Source organism: Diceros bicornis, chromosome 10 (assembly GCF_020826845.1).
Source record: "Diceros bicornis minor isolate mBicDic1 chromosome 10, mDicBic1.mat.cur, whole genome shotgun sequence".
Lineage (NCBI taxonomy): Eukaryota > Metazoa > Chordata > Mammalia > Perissodactyla > Rhinocerotidae > Diceros > Diceros bicornis.
Window position 1 is genome coordinate 33,341,804 of NC_080749.1, and position 20,662 is coordinate 33,362,465.

At 39.8% G+C, this 20,662-nt stretch overlaps 1 protein-coding gene across 8 annotated transcripts in view; it reads left to right on the forward strand.

Moving 5' to 3' along the window:
* The window catches only part of LYPD6B (LY6/PLAUR domain containing 6B), a 160,989-nt gene that overhangs the window by 73,177 nt on the left and 67,150 nt on the right, over positions 1–20,662 (forward strand). For 5 of the 8 annotated variants that reach the window (XM_058548930.1, XM_058548933.1, XM_058548932.1 and 2 more), the window contains one exon: positions 9,449–9,519. The exons of the other annotated variants lie outside the window; for them this stretch is intronic. The gene's annotated coding sequence lies outside the window, so the exon portion shown is untranslated. The remainder of the gene's footprint in view (positions 1–9,448; positions 9,520–20,662) is intronic. 8 annotated transcript variants of the gene reach the window in all.

Consider the following 20,662-nt stretch of genomic DNA (forward strand, 5'->3'; position numbering starts at 1 on the left):
CTAGTCACAGACAGCATTCTACGGGGCAGTTTCTGACATTGGGAGCTGAGGGCCTCTGAGCATTTGTGAACTTCGGACATTTGTGAGTCTTCTATAAGAATTTTAATATGTTTCTTTCATTTGGATGACAATAAAAATTTAACCTAGATGTATTCTGGATCATTGGATAACTGTCTTATAACTGAGCACTGTGGCATGATTTCAGTGTCTGCACCTGCGTTTAAGTTTGTGTTCCAATTAGTGTCGAGTAGAACCAGTGAAAATGTAGAGGGTTCATAAGAAAAATCAGGGTAGAATCAATGTGATGCCAAAGCACTATTTACATTTAAAGACTAAATGGCCACAGAGCCTGCTGATGAAGAAAGGTTTCATGGTAGTTCCAGTAGGGAAAGTGCTAGGAGAATCCAGTCATCACATAGAACATGGAAGTAAATGCTTGCCAAGCTCAAAAAGACCCACGCTAGAGCAATCAGTGACCAGTACCATATATATCCTCACTGGGGCAGCAATGTGGTTTCAGCAGAACATCATCTAGCATGTTATATTAGTGTTATTAATTTGAATGCTATTTGAAGGTTTTATAGTTTGGATAGTATTTATTTATACATGTGCTTTGGTTTGTATAGACTAAGGGCGATACATCTAAGAATTTTGTACCTGGTTTTACATTGGTTGTTTTCTAAGGAACACACTAAAAACAATAAAGTTAACACTGGGGGATTTGAGGGAACATTTTTCTTTAAAAAAAGTCTGTATATAATTCAAGTTGGACAATTACTGTGTGGAGTTAAGAATGCTAAACTGGTAATCTCAGTCTCTGTGAACTGATTAAGGGAGGAAGGAAGGAATTTTTTTAAACATCTCTTTTAGCTCTAAAAAGACTTGATGAATCTTTACCCCAAGAATTCATGAGGTTTTGGATGATTTGCTAGCACATATTTAGGAAATACTTGTGATATTAGCCAACAGGATCCCACTGGCTCATTTGCTCCATGCTCTTCTAGTCTGAGACTCTTTCCTATGGAATCCAAGGGCAGTTCTTCCTATTTGTACCATAATCAAGTAGCATAGTGAAAGCCTGTGTATATTTGCTGACTATTTTCTAAAGTATTAATTTCATTGGTTGAAAATATTAAAGAATGTCTCTTCCTTTTAATTCTTCACTGCACTGCCCCTCCAATAAGTATTTTGAATGTAACATTTCTTGAAGGATACCAATATGTAGTCCTCTTTGGGACTGGGAGAAACTACCTTGTAACTGTCAGCAACAATTTTTCCATTGGACATTGTCTTCTCTGTGCATACAGCAGATCATTTATATCAACACTCAGGGCAATTACATGCATGTGGGAAAACCAGGTAGTGGTGTGTTTGGTACTAAATGCACGGGTCTGTTCTTTAGGTAGGGGTTACAAAACACATTATGTAAGTGAGGGATCATATGATACTATGAACAGGTGTGCATGCTGGAGTAGCCTGGTATTCTAAACTAGGCAACACCATTTTTTTAGCAACTCTAGAGAGTAGAATCACTTCCAATGCTTCTGAAGTTGTGCTAGCAGGGCAGTGATTAACTATTGTCACTGCTCACTAATTCTTCTAATGGAGTTCATCAGAGGAAGAGATAATCCAAATAATAGTTTATAAATAATTAAGAACTGGCATTGAGATATCTTATGCAGTTTCTCCCTTGCTAATTGACCCTTCTACTGTTTACTTTAGGATTATGTAAAAAGGAGCCTGCATTCCACAAGTTAGGATTCAGTTACAGTGCTGCTTCTCCCTGACTCTCTTCCAACCTCTTTCTTTCCATACCAGCCCCATTGTCCAAGTCATCATCAAAAGTGAGGAAGAAATGGCCACAGGAAACTGCCTTGAGTAATTTTCCTGAAGGCCAACCCCAATACTCAAGAAGCCCCAAACTCAGTAACCAAGTTGCTAGGAAGCCTATGAAGAAGGAAGGTCTTGGCTTTGATGTTTATTTTCCCAAAAAGAAAGTTTATGTGGGTTGATGAGGTCTGACTGCATCTAACAGAAAAATTCCAAGAGGATGTTGGGCTTTCCCAGTCGAACATAAACCTTTCACATCATCTCTTCTCCACCACCCCAAACCTCTCCATTGGCAAAACCCAGGAACTCAAACACATCCTCACCTACCAGTCCATGCAGTGACTTTACAAATCTCTAATCTCTAAGCTGTTTGCTAAAGTCCAACAATGCCTAGCTCCAACAAAGCCTTCCACAAACAAAGCCACAATAAGTAGATTACTTTTGGACACAGCTGAAAGTTTGGCTGCCAAAACACTGCCTTTCTTCCTCCTCTAGGCCTTTTCATTGCTCAGAGCACATCCTCCTCTCTCAGGGAAGCCACTCTGCCTGCAGGGGCTACAGAACCTGCCCAGGAATCTCATTCTCATCAAATTCTCATCAGAGTTGGTTCTCCTCCAAGTCTTCCTGCCTGGATCACAAACTGGGGAGGGGCAGGTCTAGTGTGGGAGGGAAAGTAGTAAGGGAGTCCTGGTGTGGTCCAGGCGGATTAGGGCCATGCTGCCATTTTCCCCCATTGTGAGTGAAGGTAATTAGTATCATAACCCAATCTCCAAACAACCTAGCACTTTGGAGTACTTAAACTCTAATCACCCTCTCACGAATTGTATGCTATTGTTGTCTAATATTTTAGTTCTGACTTCTTTTACCACAAGATATACTTTAGTTTTATCATAATTTTGCAGAGACAGTTAAAAATACCTGTATAAAATTACTTACATATTTACTACCTTTTCTGCTCACCATTTCTTGCATGTCAGATATTCCTCTGGGTTCATTTTCTTTCTTCCCAAAGTACATCCTTTAGATATTTCTTTAGTGAAGTTCTGTTGATAATAAACTCCCTCCATTTTTGTTTATAAGAAAATATATTTACTTCATTCTCATTCTTAAAAAATGGCTTCATTGGATGTTCTAGTTAATAGTTATGTTCTCCTAGCACTTTGAAGATAATTTGTGTCTTCTGACTTCAGTTGTCGCTGTTGAGAAATCTGTCAGTCTAATTGTTGATCTCTTTTATGGCTGCTTTTATAATATTGTCATTGTCTTTGGTACTCTGCGGTATCACTTCAGTATATCTGCACGTGGATACTTTTTATTTATTCTGCTTAGTATATAGTGTGTTTTCTGCATCTTTGGACTGGTGTCTTTCATCACTTGTAGAAAAACTTTGGTCGTTATGTCTGGAAACTGCCTCTCCTCTAGTCTCAGTTCTCACCTAGACTTCCATTGGCCTTATGTTCAACCTTCTTATTCTATGTGCCATGCCTCTTAATATCTTTTTAATATTTTCTATCTCTTTATCTCTTTGCTGCATTCTGATGACTTTTTTCCAGAACTCGTATCAGTTCAATGATTCTATCTTCAGCTGTGTAAATCTGTGATTTAACCCATTCATTGAGTTTTAATTTCAATGATTATAGGTTGTTGTTGTTTTCTAAAAATTCTCTTTGGCTAATTTGCAAATCATTCTGGTCATTTTTTTTTAAAGTCTCTTTTTGTTTTTTCATTTTTTATTTCATATTTTATTACATGAAATATTACATATATGGTATTATTCTATACCTGAGAATGTGAAATATTTGGTAATTGAGAGTGTAATTCTGTTTTTTATTGTTTCTGGCAACTCTTTTATGTGCTTTGTTTTCTTTTTAATATTTTGTTTATTGCAGTAACATTGGTTTATAACATTGTATAAATTTCAGGTGTACATCATTATACTTCTATTTCTGCATAGATTACATCATGGTCACCACCCAAATACTAATTACAACCCATCACCACACACATGTGCCGAATTATCCCTTTTGCCCTCCTCCCTCCCCCCTTCCCCTCTGGTAACCACCAATCCAATCTCTGTCTCTATGTGTTTGTTTGCTGTTGTTATTATCTACTACTTAATGAGTGAGATCATATGGTATTTGACCTTCTCCCTCTGACTTATTTCACTTTGCATTATACCCTCAATGTCCATCCATGTTGTCACAAATGGCTAGATTTCATTGTTTCTTATGGCTGAGTAGTATTCCATTGTGTATATATACCACATCTTCTTTATCTATTCGTCCTTTCATGGGCACTTAGGTTGCTTCCAAGTCTTGGCTATTGTGAATAATGCTGCAATGAACACAGGGGTGCATGTATCTTTACGCATTGGTGTTTTCAAGTTCTTTGGATAAATACCCAGCAGTGGAATAGCTGGATCATATGGTACTTCTATCCTTAATTTTTTGAGGAATGTCCATACTGTTTTCCATAGTGGCTGCACCAGTTTGCACTCCCACCAGCAGTGTATGAGAGTTCCCTTCTCTCCACATCATCTCCAACATATTTTGTTTCCTGTCTTGTTAATTATAGCCATTCTGATGGGCGTGAGGTGATATCTCATTATAGTTTTAATTTTATTTATTTATTTATTTTTACCCCAAAGCCCCAATAGATAGTTGTATGTCATAGTTGCACGTCCTTCTAGTTGCTGTATGTGGAACGCGGCCTCAGCATGGCCGGAGAGGCGGTGCGTTGGTGCGCGGCCTGGGATCCGAACCCAGGCCGCCAGCAGCGGAGCGCGTGCACTTAACCTCTAAGCCACGGGGCCAGCCCTCTCATTATAGTTTTGATTTGCATTTTCCTGATGGTTAATGATGTTGAACATCTTTTCATGTGCCTGTTGGCCATCTGAAATTCTTCTTTGGAGAAATGTCTGTTCAGGTCTTTAACCCATTTTTTAATTGTGTTGTTAGTTTTTTTGTTGTTGAGATGCATGAGTTCTTTATATATTTTGGAGATCAACCCCTTATCAGATGTATGGTTGGCAAATATCTTCTCCCAATTGTTAGGTTGTCTTTTCATTTTGTTGATGGTTTCCTTTGCTGTGCAGAGGCTTTTTAGTTTGACGCAGTCCCATTTGTTGATTTGTTCTATTGTTTCTCTTGTCAGGTCAGACATGGTGCTTGAAAATATGTTGCTAATACTGATGTCAAAGAGCGTACTGCCTATATTTTCTTCTAGAAGTTTCATAGTTTCAGGTCTTGCATTCAAGTCTTTAATCCATTTGGAGTTAATTTTTGTGTGTGGTGTAAGGTAATGGTCTACTTTCATTTTTTTTTGCATGTGGCTATCCAGTTTTCCCAACACCATTTGTTGAAAAGACTTTCCTTTCTCCATTGTATGCTCTTGGCTCCTTTGTCGAAGATTAGCTGTCTGTAGATGTGTGGGTTTATTTCTGGGCTTTCGATTCTATTCCATTGATCTGTGTGTCTGTTTTTGTGCCAGTACCATGCTGTTTTGGTTACTATAGCTTTGCAGTATATTTTGAAATCAGGGAGTGTGATACCTCCAGCTTTGTTCTTTTTTCTCAGGATTCCTTTAGCTATTCGGGGTCTTTTGTTGTTCCATATTATGTTGCTTTGTTTTCTTGTGTTTTGAGGAATGTTTTTGAGAGCTTATATTTGATTAAATTTAATTTATAGCAATGTTAACGGCTTAAATTGGGAGCTTTCCTCCAGAGAAGATTTGCATTTCTTGTGTCTTGGAGCTTGGGGGCAGGACTGACCTGGGACTACATTAGCAACTTTCAAGGGTCTTGACTTATTGCACAAGTCTCAGGTTCAGCTACCCGACCCATGGGAGGGACCTGGTGTTCCATCTCTGATGCCAGAGGTCTTAGCAGCATCTGCTCCCAGGGCAGGCCTAACTTATGTATGTGCTTGACACATATCCTTTTGATTTTATCTTACATTTCTTCCTTCTTTCCTTCCTCCCTCCCTCTCTCCCTCCTTCCCTCCCTTTCTTCTTCTCTCCCCTTTCCTTCCTTCCTGGTTTCCTTCCCTCCTTCTCTCCTTCCTTCCTTCCCTCCTTCTCTCCTTCCTTCCCTCCTTCTCTCCTTCCTTCTCTCCTTCTCTCCTTCCTTCCTCTCTCCCTCCTGCCCCTCCCTCCCTCCCTCCTCCTCCCCATCCCTCCCTCCCTGCCTTCCCCCCCTTCTCTCCTTCCTTCCTTCCTTCCTGTGTATGTGTGTATCCACTCCTTTGGAATATTTACTCTTTCGGTGGTCAAAAATGCATTATAAAGTTTGTTTGTTCTATTTATCAAGGATCTTGTTATATTGTAGCAAGAAGGCCTCTCAGACTATGGGCTACAAGCAGAGAATTCGACTGATCTCTTTAGAAAATGCTCCAGTTCCTTGTCTCCTCTCAGTTACAGCTAACTTGTGCCTGACTGTAGGCCAAGCCCTGGAACTACGTTTGGCTTATGGGATATAATGGTGCCCTAATCACCCAGCATTTCACATACTACCATATGGTCTTTTTTACTGATTACTGCGAGGTCATTGGTCAGAAGTGTATCTTCAAAATACAGTACTGCATAGGGAAATGATTATTTTTTTAAGGAAAAAAACTGGACCCCATATTTGGATATTTAATTCCTTTAAAAAATATATTTTCAGCTAACATATGTCATTCAACTGATTTCTTTATTTAGAAGGAAAAAAACATAACCCATTGTCCAAGAAGCTCTTTCCACTTGGATATAATATTGCCATCATTTGCTTCTTGCAAATTAGGTTTGTGTCTCATTTTTCTTTTTATACACCTACCATGTGATAAACTTTTCTGGAATTCAATTACTTTTTTCCAGATGGCTTGACAGAGATCTGGGTATGGCATTTAGGAAGGCACCTTCAGATAGCATTTGAAATCTCTTGATAGGTCAGTCTTAATTAGTAGAGCAAGTTGTTTGGTTCAAGTTACAGATTCAAATCATGGACTTCAGGGATATTTTCTGAAAACTGATTCTTGTCCTGGTTCTAAACATTGGTACCACATCTCCTTTCACATTATTGATGAGCAGCTGCTGTAATTACACGAGAGAGTCCCATAAGCAGGGAAAGTGGAAATAGAGCTGGGGTTTATTTGGTGTTATTCAAGGTAGTCTCTAGTGTTTTTGCCTCATGTGCATAGAGACCTTTGAAAGAAATGTGTAAGGTACTCAGTGTTCCCAATGAATAGTGATAAGAGGGGCTTTGAATGTGAAACATTTCCTAAATTTTCTCTTTTCAAAAATAACCTTTGAAGACACATCACAATTTCTTAAGGCAATTATAGAACCATTTATATCAACAAAATAGCATCAGGATGTATTGTAGAAAGTTATGTATCTGTTCATTGCTCAGATGCTTAAAGACACGCCAATGAAGAACATGAGAGATTGCTCTATTTTTAATCTTGCTTAGTGTTCTGATCCCCTTGATTGTACAGCAAAGAAAATCTGATGAGAATTATGTAGGCAACCTGCCTTAACCTCACAAATGAGAGGAAGGGAGAACTCACCTGGGGAATCTCATCTCTTTTCTGATGAAATATGATGAATAATTCCTGATTGGTTGAAATGTAATGCTGAGTGGGTAAATAGCAAAGGGCATATGGGATTTTGGGGTTGCATGCTTCTGAAAACTCAGCATATAGGGGATGTCCTTCAAAAATACAAGGAGGTCCTCTGCTGGTTATCTGCTGGGAACATGCAAGGCAAGAATGACCAAAATCTCTAGGAATTTTTGGAAGGTTTAGGAAGGTTCTTGAAAAAGTCATCTCCTCTAGACTTCTAAGACCCTAATAAGAAAAGAAAAAAACCTAAGAATTATAGCATGTGAAATTCCTTGAAGCGTGAATGATTTTTCCAAGCTTGAGAATATACAAAATACAGCAAGCAGGTTGTTTCTTGGGAGTGTGGTGTGAAGGAATTAGGACGGGTCCCAGGTCTGGGCTGCTCCCTGCATATGCTTCTACTCTGTACTTCTTTTAGGGAGCTAACCCCCAAACTCTCTATCTGAAAATCTTCTCTTTGGGATGGATGCAATTAACTCCTTCATACAGAGGTATCCATCACTAATAAGTTTCATGGGTTTTCTCCTCCTGGCTTTTAACTGGAGATAATCTTTCCGTCAAGAGAATGCAACTCCAGTTATATAAGAGTAAGTATATCTACTGGGTGGGGAAAGTTACATTTTGAAGAAGGAGTGGGGAGTGCTAAGTGCTTTATAGAGTCATAAGGCTTTTCCTGTGACATGTTGGAAGCACCTGTAGCTGGTGTTGCTCATGATGAAATAGATGAGACTCATGGTGGACTTTATCCAGCTTTTTTGATGGGACTTTGTATCTCCAGAGCAGAGAACCTGTAGAATTCTCTGCATCCTTCATTTCTAATTCAGTGCCTGGTGCAAGGTGGGAACTCTATACATACTGACTGTTGAATGTGTGTCAGCTCAGGACCTGGCAACGGGGCTAGGGTATCTGGGAAGGAGGAAGAAGGAGCATACAGACAGGTACCCAACACAGAGCACTGGCATGCTGAACCCAACATTGTCTCGCTCTTTCTTTTGCCATGGTCGCAGTCCTTCTTGATACCATTTTTCCTTTTGTGAAAAAAGTGGCTTTTTGTTTTTGTTTCTTATTACTGCCCGAGACTTCTACTTCTGCTCTATCCCAGGCCCTCACCTTTGGTCCGGAAGCCTGAGTACTGTTGGCCTTTTGCTCAAATAATAATGTATCCGCCTCTTCTCTGTATGCCCTTGAGACACCTCTTGGACCAGGACTCCGAAGAGCAATTCTTCTCCCTCCACAGCTTAGGACAAGCCCTGCCCTTCTCTGCTTTGCATTTGCCCAAGACACAGCCAGGAGCTTCGTTCCACCCACGAGGCCCTTGCTGAGAACATAGTTTGTGCTGCTCTGTTGATCTGTCCTCCAGCCTCTGCTACCCAAATGGCAAATTTCCAGATGTATTGCACTGATATTGTTCTAGGAAAAAAAGCTTTAAATGCCTTTGAAGGGGAGGAGAAGGGGGAAATGTCAAGTGTTTTAATTTGGACATCAGAGTGGTTTGGCTCGTGTTCTGTAGCCATTCCATAATGAGTCTTTATTTAGGCAAACATCCATGGAGTGATTAATCAAGGAGGGACAGAAGTTAGTCATCCATTGTAGGTACCTGGCATATTCTGTTTTACACCTAGAGCCAAAATTCAAGGTGCTTGCTCAAAAACCAAAGGTTTCCACCTCTGAAAGAGGAGGTAGGTCTGGTCCCACTGAGTTATAGCAGGGCCGGATTAAGTGATTCTCAGGATTGGGGAGAGGAGCATCGACTGTGCTTTTCTTCCCTATTCCTCTCCCATTGAAAATTTGCATCCACTCCATCTACCTCCCACCAGATCTTTCTACCTGGGGACAAAAGGATGCTGTATGAAGACTGGGTCTTTCTTGTACCTGGTTAGTGTCTGGGAAAAATTATCGAGCCTAAGGACCTTTTTAAGACTTGTCCCCTGCCTAAAGCCTCCTACTTACTTTAAAAGCCCTTGATCCCAAATGTCTACAACATCAGTCATAATGATACCTTTCCATGTTCATTTGTTTAGATATGCCACACTTCTGCCTGCCGTTGGCAACCCTCCTGGACTAGGCTGCTTTTGTTAATCACATGGATGTTGTGAGTATTATATTCACAAGTGGATGTAGAGAAGATATTTTGATTGAACTACAAATCCTCACCACACGAGCTACTCACGCTTAGCAAAAATATATTAAAGAGTTGTGATCTGGAGTTTCATTAATCTCAGAGATTATGCTGCTTGTACATCGGTTAAATACTCTGGTTTCTGTATCTTCCCCTAATCATATTGACTTTTATGAAAGAACTTTTGACACAAGCTGTGTCTTAGAACATTTCCACATAAAGGTAGTTGTTGATCTTAATTTGTGATCCTGAATTTATTTCATCTCATATGCTTTTATGTTATAGCTTTCTCAATGTCGTCAACATGAGTGTGCTTCAAATAGCTTTCAGTCCTAATCTTGTGGGTCTGTTCAGTGAAGAGAAGCAGCAATTTCTTATTTTATTTTCCTGTGGGTTACCAATGGGTTTAAATAAGCCCCTTAGTTGTTGTGGCAGGACCAAGTGAGAAAAGATGAGAAAGAGGGAAGGAAGAAAAAGGAAAGATTAAGAAAGTATGGGAAAGATAAAGAGATGGGAGACAAGAAAGAGAAGCATTTTGGGAAGGTGCGATAGGCCACTAATTACTTCAGGGCTGCGAGTCTCCTGCGTAATAGTTTATAAGACAAGAGTTAGAAAGGGCCCATCTGCAGGCCCCCAAAAGAAAGTATGTATGTGGGCCTGTGAGGCCGATCAGTGTTGCTTCTACCTTCTCTGAATTTGATGATCGAAGGATGAGAGAATTGTTAGGACTCAGGGAAACCAGAGAGCTAGAAATTTCTGAATCACATAAGTTGGTCTCTTATGTGACTTGAAGAGTCACACAGAAAATTCTCTAGCATAAGACAAAGGACATCTGACTAGCAAAGTCTTTGGAGATAAAGAAGAGCTAAAAACAGAATGAAAGGCCAGAAAGAATTAATGATGAAAATACTTCTTTCAAAGAGGGATACATCTCAGTAAAATCTACAGAATCAAAGAATCATAGCGTAGACAGCGATCTCAGATATCATTTTACTCTCATCTTTTTACTTTATTATGAGGAAACCGAGACCAAGAGAGGGGAAGTGATGTTCCCAGAGCTACACAGTAAGTGGCTGAGCAAAGCTGTGTATCTTGGGTCCTTGCTATATTGTTATGCTGCCTTTGCTGGAAATGGAACAATAGACAAGTCAAAGCTGTGTTGCATAGAATAAAATTAAACAGGCAGATAAGAGTTTGATTTGTTACATCACAAGAAGAGCCATGCCTAGAATGGAGTTCATCTTTTTGAGGTCTTGAAAACTCATCTTTTCCAGGGCTGAGCCAGACTCCCTGTGCACAGCAAATAGAAGCAACATTGCAGTTGGGCCCAGGGGGCCTGGTACAGACTTATACTCAAACATTGATGTGGAAATGGACTCACCTTCCCTGTATCCTGATTTGATTTCCATTTAGGCAAAGAGAAAGAGACTTAGAGAAGGTACAGAGGTTAATAACACGTAGAACATGATTCCGTGTGTTCTTTCTCCAGGGAAGGGGTCAGATGCAGCTCGAATTTCTCAGTCTGTGGCAGCTCCCGGGGGTGCTGGGCAAGGCCCCACATTTTGGCAGCCTCTTATCTTCTGCAGATAGAAATGGACTCATTGGCAGCTAGATGTGGAGGAGGAGAAAGGCTTCAAAACTCTTTTAGAGCTACTTAACGAGGAGAGTTACTGCTAAAGATGAGGACAACTTATTTTCATCTTACAGATGAATTCACAGTGTCATTGGTTACCACTGGTCTTAGTACTTGTTTCCCCGCCCTTTTTTTTAATTTTAATTTTTATTATTATTATTTTTTTGTGTGTGAGGAAGATCAGCCCTGAGCTAACATCCATGCTAATCCTCCTCTTTTTGCTGAGGAAGACCGGCTCTGAGCTAACATCCATTGCCAATCCTCCTCCTTTTTTTCCCTAAAGCCCCAGTAGATAGTTGTACGTCATAGTTGCACATCCTTCTAGTTGCTGTATGTGGGACATGGCCTCAGCGTGGCCAGAGAAGCGGTGTGTCGGTGCGTGCCCGGGATCCGAAGCGCACGCACTCAACCGCTAAGCCACGGGGCCGGCCCTGTTTTCCCCGTTTTTAACTTTAGATGCTGGAAAGAGAGTCAATATAGTCAGCATAAATCTGTTTCATTTTAAGGTCATAACCTGATATTGTGATTGATTTCTCCTCCCTTTGAGAAACTCTCAGAGAATATTTTTGGGCACCATGAAGAATGGGCAGAGTCTGAATCACTAAGTCAAAATACATTCAGTTGTTGGTCTATAAGGTATAGTTCTAGATGTATTGCTGCAGGATTAACAGAACTTCTTGGGGCATTTGTTCTAATCAGCTTTGAATTTTTGTAGGCTACTGCTCTTTGCTAAAATAAGGAGAGGAGGATGTTGGGTAAATGTCCTTTCAGACTTCACTGTGCCTTCTGTCAATATCGAGAGGCATAGATGGAATGTGAGTGAGCTAAAAGAATTTAAAAAATCATTCATTTATCAAATATTTGTTGAATGCCTACTCGGTGCCAGGTGTTGGAGATAACAGTGTTGAACAAAACACAGCCCTTGCTCTCGAGGGCATATTCATGTTGAGGGAAAAGGGAAAACAAACACATATGTTTTTGGTGGTGGTAAGAGCTGTTCAAAAATACAGAAACAGGGGCCAACCCAGTGGCCTAATGGTTACGTTCCTGTGCTCTGCTTTGGCAGCCCAGGGTTCATGGGTTTGGATGCTGGGCGCAGACCTACACACTGCTCATTAAGCCATGCTGTGGTGGTGTCCCACATACAAAATAGAGGAAGATTGGCACAGATGTTAGCTCAGGGCCAATCTTCCTCACCTGAATAAGTAAATAAACAAATAAATAAATGGAAAGAAAGAATGAAAAGCAAGCAGAGGAGGGGGCTAGGGAACACTGTATCTCCAATGAATGAGTTATTAATAATGAGTTGTTATTTGGAAGAAATGTGGTCAGGAAAGTCCTTTCGGATAGGGGACATTTAAGCAGAGAGCTGAAGGAGGGAGGGAGAAAGCCGTGTGGGTAGCCACTGGAGAATGATCTGGGCAGAGAGAACCTTGAAGATGGAGTCAGCCCTTTCCTGCAGCCACAATTTACTTTCCTTGCTAATTCTGATTTATAACCTGGATATTATCATTGTTACCATAGGTTTATGAAGTAGTTACATTAATGAGAATTATGCATATAATGTACTTTATTATAGCAGTTGTTGTTGTTATTAAGCACCAGGTTCATGATATTTCTACTACATGGAATTCTGATTTTTTAGAAAGCCACAAAAAAGACTCCAACCCACCAAACTCCTTATTGCGTCTAAGGTATTCGTAGACATAGAAAATGATTCCTTTGGGGATGGGAAGGCTACATAAATGTAGAATTGTTTTACTACCCCTGCAATTCAGATCACTAGAGAGTGTTCATCTGAAATACAAGCAGGTTTTCTTGGGTACAGATTTGAATCAGTGATATAGCTTGAAATTATGCCAGCAACCCCATTCTCTCAGCGTGTGATGTGACAGAGGGAAAATTTGGTATAGCAGGAGGCAAAGGAATGCATTGGCTTTGCATTAGCCAAATCTGGAAGTAAGCCAGGATCCTTCTAGAAACCATGTAGTTAATCTGTGTTGTCAATCACTATCTACCAGCCCAGAGCCCTGGATCAAGATCTTTGTGGTTGGCATGCTGGAATAAACAGTAGTGAAGCAGACAAGGTTAAGAATATGCTACATTAATAAGAAGATACCTTAATATTTTTAAACCAAAGGTATTTTGGAATCATGGCAAATATTCATGATAAGCATCAACTCTTCAAAGCAGATTATGCCTAGTTATGTCTGATTTTCCGAGGGTCCTTTGTAATACCTTGTTGTAAGCTATAGTTTTAAAATTTTGAGGGTTCCTTTAGGTTAAAAGGATATTGTTTGGTGTGTATATTTAAATGTGCATATATATGACTAAATAAATATATATTTTTTCTATCTATTTCTATGAAAGTTTAAACATTTTTAAAGAAAGGATCAGAAACATCAGAAATCAAATGAGACATAATTTACAAGGAACCAGAGCTGATATATCGTTTTTTAGAGGGCACCTTCCTTGATTCTCCCTGCCATCTTCCATCCTGCCAACACCCCCCCCCCCCCAGCTGCCTGAGATGCCCTTCCTCTGAGCTCTCAGAGTATCCTATGTATAGCTCAATCATGGTAATGGCCACTTGTTAATTCAGTATCTGTCCAAGGCTTTCTGGAAAGCTGACTCTGTGTCCTTGAGCTCAGAATCACCAGCACTTTACATGATGCTGGATATGTAATAAGGGCCCCATGTATGTTTATTGAATAGATGAATAGATGAATGAGTTATTAAGATTTAAATCTAGTTCTGAACTTGCTGGTGTAGGGGAAGACAGAGAATCCCCCTCTGCCCTTTCCCTTAAGGTTCTTATGGCTGGCCAAATAATTAACAAGACAGGTTAGCAGGAGAAAATAATACCAAGTTTAATAACATGTATACATGGGAGAAACCAGGGACACTGAGTTTCTCAACACTATGGCAGAGAATCTCGTCTTAAATACCATCCTCAGCCAAAGACAAAGGAGGATCTTGGGGGTGGGTGGTGTTTTGGGATTTCAGAGGGGAAGAAGACAATTTACATGAAGAGGGAAATGTAAATATTTGTCAGACAATGCTTTGCAGGGCCACCTATAGAGAATGTGGCCAGAGAGACAGGAATTATAGTAATCAAGAGTATGTAGATTTAAGTCTTCTCCTTCTGTACTGATAAGAGTTTCCAGAGACAAGGCCATTCCCCGCCTTCCCAGCACACAGAGGGAGATACCTTTACATATGTAAATATTCGGTATTTACAAATGTTTGGAACTTTGAAAAGAATGGGCTTAGCGAGGACCCTGCCAGTCTGTCCATACCCAGAGTTAAATTCCTTTAGGCAGTTTGGGGGAGGTAAAATGTCCTCAGAAAATAATCAAGGTAAAGAGATATATTTCAGGGTGGCCAATTTTGATCTTCCACACTGGTAACCAAAACAAAAAGAAAAATATATTGATTACACAGTTCTCATAGGCATACAAGATTAAACAGAGCATTACTTCAGAGGATATAATTTTTTTTTCTTGGTGCTAAGTTCCTGAAAGTATTTATTGGATGAAACATGGTATAAAGGCAGTGCATTTCAAGAAAAGTTATTTTCAGTACTCAATAAGCTACTCTTCCCCTGGACTAAGTGAAAGAATTAATGTGCCTTTTGGTAGAGTCCTGTAGCTGGAGGCCAACTCCAGCACCTGGAGAATCTGGGTCTTTATTAGCTTCTTAGCAGATTCCCTCTTAGAACGTCATTTTCCCAGATGGCAATGGGTCCATGAGACAGCTTATTTTATACTACTGAATTTTATTTTCGTGATTGTAACTATCTATTAGATATTCTACTAAAAGATTTTATTGTGCTTGCAGGCTAAGGCATTAAGTGAAGTGTGTGAATTAAGGGAAAACATCCAATAGAAAACAAATTGTGAGGATGCTGTAGTCAATTTAGGACTTGCAGCATGCCCTAGCAGGGTGTGGGTACTCCAGATTCTGAAGAAAAATTTGCCCTTGCCAACTTGTAGGCTTTATGAGAAAAGGATTACTTTGTGGAGACAGATGTGGATATCAAATACAGGTGAGAATAAGCTAATGGATATCTGCTTAATTAAAAAATATTTTTTAACCAGCTTCTTCTATGAAGAGGGAATAGTGCTAAGAAGTATGAAGATGTAGTTGCTGAACGAAAGAAGATTGATGTGTTTTGTTGTGTGTGTATGGGCTGAGAGAGAAAGGAGAGAGAGGATAACTAAAAATCCTTTGATCCAGTAACAATAATTATTTATTGAAATGTTTTTAAAGGATATATTTTCTTTTAAGTTGGATAATCAATTAGTAGAGAAAGGCATTGAGTGGTTAAGTATTCTGAATCCCAAGGCATTCTAAGAAGAAAGGGCAGAAAACAGATACTTATTGAGCATCAACTATTTTCCAGGCATCTTATAGAGTTTTAGGTATTTTTCTTTTCCTCTCAATTCTTATAGTAATTCTGCGAGTCAAAGTAGGGGAAACTAGATTAACGAGGTTAAGTAAATAGTTAAGATCTTACAGTTAGTGAACATATTAAACCCAGAATCAAATCCACTTAAGTGCGTTACAAAGCTCAGGCTAGTGTTATGTTTTTATTTTAAAAGTGCTCCATTGGCTTCCCATTTGCATGTAAGGGACTCACAGGGGCTTCAGAGCTGCTGCAAGGGCTTCGATTAAGGGCACATCTGGCATTATCTGTATATACAAAAATATATATCTTATAGATATATGTATGTCTGTATTTCAAAAATATGTAGTCATTTTGGAATTTCCCATTAAAAACTTATATAAAAGTGTTACATCTAGAATATAAACTCAAGAAGACCGGGGATTTTTTGTACTTTGTGTATTGTAACACGAGTGCCTAGAACCAAGTTCAGCATAGCAGATGCTCAATAAATATTTGTGCATGTAGGGGTGGAATAATCATTATAGTTCTTTCCATAGGTCGTGCTTTATTTAGTCAACATTCTGTTAATAGACATTTTTTCTTTCATAAACAATACTCATGCTATAAATAAAACCTTATACATACATCTTTGCACCTCATAAAGAAATATTCTTTTATTTCATTATAATAAATTCCTGGAAGTAGAATGCTGAATCAAAGGAATACATTTTTTAGATCCTGCTACAAGCTTCCTGTGGGCAGTCTGGCACAATATATCAATGACACCACCTCTAATAGCATGAAAATGATCTGTTTCGCCTCAACCTGGCTGACATTAGGAGTTATCAGGCTTTTTGCTCTTTTAAAGCATCATTAAATTCCAAAATTTGGAAAGCTTATTGCTTCCTCTAAGTTTCTATTTATCCTGCTTAGAAGCTAGGACAATATAGTGTGGCTTCTTTCCTCCTGGGTGAGAATGTATGTGTGATGATATTATTCAATGCAATTAGTTTTTTTTTGTAAACCCAAGTTATGTTCTCCTTGTTACTCTCTGCACCCCTGTTTGAATATTCAGACTCTGTCCCTTGTCATTGGTAACTATGTGCCTAGGGAGAAAAAATAAGTCTAGAATTAGTTGTACATCATTAGCAAGTGGAATCTGACCACTTTCTGAGAAGCCATGGGTGCATTTCTCAACCAGATTTAACCATCTGGGAGAGATCTGCCGCCTGGAATGTGTGGTCTCTTGTTTTAGCCCTAGGCAGCCAGTGTGGATGAATGAAACCCCATTGTATGTTCATGTTGGCTGTTAAGGATGCAGAGAAGAAGCCACTGACTGACCTTGATCTTCACCCCATCAGCAGTTTGGATGGGAAAATCCACGTGTGACCAACAGATCTTTCCACCTAGCAAATAACGTAGAGAGCACTGACTCTTTGCCGGCTTTTCGCGTGAGTTTTCAGCGGAGGATTTTAAAGAACTCAGAAAAGCACGTGTTCAACATTCTCCAAAACAATGTTAGTAGTGCTGTATCTTCTAAAGTAGTGTTCTCTTCTCTCTTTTTCACACACGAAAACTGTGTAAACCAGTGTATTCCTCTTTTTTGAAGTTCAGAACCAAATGTAAATCTTAATCATTCATTCATTCATTTCTTAAGGAATCATACATGGAGCCCCTATTACATGTCAAGCATCATGAAAAGTGCTGGTGATTCCGAGCTCAAGGACACAGTGTCAGCCTTCCAGCAAAGGGGTTCAAGTTCCAACTCGGGAAGGAATGGCTTCTTGCCTCCTCAAGCCCCTGGCTTTGGATGCTTGCCCTAGAATGGCAGAGCCCAGCTTTTCCCAGGGAATGTAACCGTCTCCACTCAACTTATTAGCACTAGAAAGGAGGCAGCTCATTTTCCTCTCAGGTGTGGACAAAGGCTGCTGTTGTCCCAGGGTGGAGGGCCGTTGGTGACTTGATTAGCACACAGCCTGGCCTGTGCTGATTTTCAGATGGAGACCATCAGATATAATCTGCCGCCTCATTAGGTTGACACTGTTCCTGCCCCCTCTTGTAATAATGTCACTGGAGCACTTAATAATCTTAGGTAAATGCTGTAAGCGTACACTTCAGAGGTAACCCAGGGTCAGTGGCAACAGATGCTGAAAAAAGCAATTGTTTTGTCATTCTCCACTGTGTTTAAAGTATAACAAGCAAAGAGATATCATAATTGGGCAGGTTGAATATTAGAGAAGCAGAACTTGCAGCAATATAACTATTTTTATCTCTGATTCGAACTTGCTGTTTTTCAAGGTCAAGGGGACAATGAAATAATTTGGATGATTGCCATAGACTTACAGGAGAGAGCTCGTTTATTCTAGAGAAGAGAAGGCAGAAAGGGGCTCTAAAGTATTTGAAGATATACAAGATGGACAATAGTTATGAATGCTTCTCCTTTTCCCGTGAAAACAGGAGAAATAGCAGTCTTATATTGATTCAAGGAAGAATTAGTTTAGACTATAAGAAGAATTTGCTGAATAGAGACTGGAAAAGCCCATGGGTGGGGAATGGAGTAGGCTACCTATTTTTTTTGTGTTTTAGTAGTAGACAATTATTTTCTTTACTGGAATTCAATTCAGAAACTGTTTTCCGGGCTGAAAACAGGCTGTGTGCTAATTCACAAAAGTATATAACCTGCCCCTAGAGAACCATGCAGATGTGGCAGGAGTGGGACGGATTGTGCTCTGTGTATGGGGTTACGAGGATGCGGTGGGGAGGGGCTGGGGACAGCGGACCATGTGGCTCAGTGCCGTGGAGCTAACACCATCTTCTCTTGGGGTCAGAGCTGGGAGACTGGGCGAGGGATGAACTTAACCGGATGTGGGGATCCCTTAAAGAACCAAAGGGGGATGCCTTCAGGGCAGAACTGTCTGGAAGCAGCAGGGTGGAGAGACTTCTTTCTGTCCCTGCAATTCTCTGACATAGGTTAGCGCCATTTCTCGGATAAGTGAGGCCCAGAGAAGGGAGAAGTCTAATCGAGGGCTGAATTTGATAGGGGTCAGGCTGTCTCTCCAGGGGACAGACAGCTGAATCCTTGACCCTCAGGGACTAGATCTGACTCACTTGCTGGGCCATGAAGGCCAAGTTCCCTCCCATACGATTAGATTTAAACAAATTCTTTAAACTCATCCCTGCTTTTAGAATACTTCTGTAGATTGGGTTTTTATTCCCCATACTTCTGAGAAGGTTCCCCCTAACTTTTCTGATTGGATGACCAAGAAAATAATGCTGATTCTGAATCCCTCACGTTAGCCTGGTGATTTTCAACAAAATCCAGCATCATGGTACAAGTTCTTTCCCCATTCTGGAGTCTTCTCTTTCTCCAGGGAGAACTTTTCTCTCTTTGCCCTTCCTTTGATCGTTGGCTAGGCATAAAAGACTAGAAAAAACTGCAGTTCGAAAAAATTAAACTTATGTGAGATGAGGTTTGGCCAAAACGTAAAGAAAACTATGCTATAGATTTCCCATCTGCACATTTTATTTAATTTATGTGACAAACATTTTTTAGTTCCTACTGTGTGCTACTGGGTACCGGTGGATAGCAGTAAACCCTGCCCTTGTGAGGCATACTTTCTAGTGTGGGAAGCAAATAAATAAGCAGTGAAAATCATACCAGGTAGTGATAAGAGATGAAAAAGAAATAAAACAGGGTAAGGAGATAGGGTCAGGGAAGGTAGTATTGTTTTAGATGAGCTGGTCAGGAGATGCCTTTCTGTATAAGTGACATTTGACCAGAGATCTGAGTGAATCTAGGGACTAAGTTATGTGACTGCCTGAGGTGGGGGTGGGGGGGCTGGTATAGGAAGCATGCTGAGGTGAGACCATTCCAGGAAAACAGGAATAGTACGTGCAAAGGTCCGGAGGCAGGACCAGAATGTGCTTCATGTGTCCTTTGGGAGTAGAGAGGGGAGAGAGATCAGAGAGGTGGCCAGGATTCATCAAGTTGGTTTGCCATGAAAGGAAGGAGTCTTCCTTTGGTTTGTATTGGTTCTGCCCTGCAGTTTTTGACCCAGCACCTTTACGTATAGCAGTCAGGTAATGAACCTCTTGAAAACCTTGTTGAACGTGTTTGCTGGTTTACTTGCACAGACATGTTAGCCCTGACAGTTCATCAGTGAAGGAATTTAAAGGGAACGTGTGAAGGAATTTGGAATTTCGAGACTTTGTTTTATTTAGATGCTGTATTTTAAATGAATAAAATGACTAGAGGCTTCTTGCCTATTTATTATTTGAATAGTAATACATTAACATAGTAAAAATACAGATAATATCTTTTAGTGAAAATAAGTCTTTCCTGTCTCCCAGTACTTCCAGAAGCAACTACCGTTAGCAGATTCTGTTAGCAGAGTATGTTTCTAGAGTGTAAATATCTTCTCCTCTACAAAAAAATTAATGATCATCACTATAGACATTGTTTCAAGATCTTGCAGATCTTGGAGCTCTTGGTATCATAAACATGGTGCTGCCTCATTCTTAATATTCAGTTGTCTGAGAAGAACACAATTTAATCATTCCCACGTTGATGGACATTAAGGATTTTGTATCTTTTTCTATAACAATACTGTGATGAAAATCCTGGTACACTTTTCTTTTTGCACATTTGTAAAAGTATCTATAGGAAAAATTCCTAGGCATGGATTGGTGGGCATAGGGGAAATGTGTATTTTAAATTTTGATAGATATTGCCAAATTTTATCAGTTTACACTCCTACCCTGGCTGAGAGGCCATGTTTTCCCACATCCTAACCAACACCTCATATTACCCTGCTTTGTGTTTACAACATGAGCGAAAAACGCTCTTTCATCGTAGTTTAATTTGCATTTCTCTTAGGGTGAAGTTGAATTCAGGGATAAACAATATTGTATTTTGGTCGAGCGATGTTGTCTGTATGACCATGATTCTTTGAAATTTGTTGAGACTTCTTGGAAACCTAGTACATGGATAATTTTATAAATGCTCCTGTGTGCTTAAAAAAAAAAGAATGTGAATTTTGTTCATTGGCAATAGGGTTTTAAACATATTTTTAGATTAATCTTGCTGGTTAAGT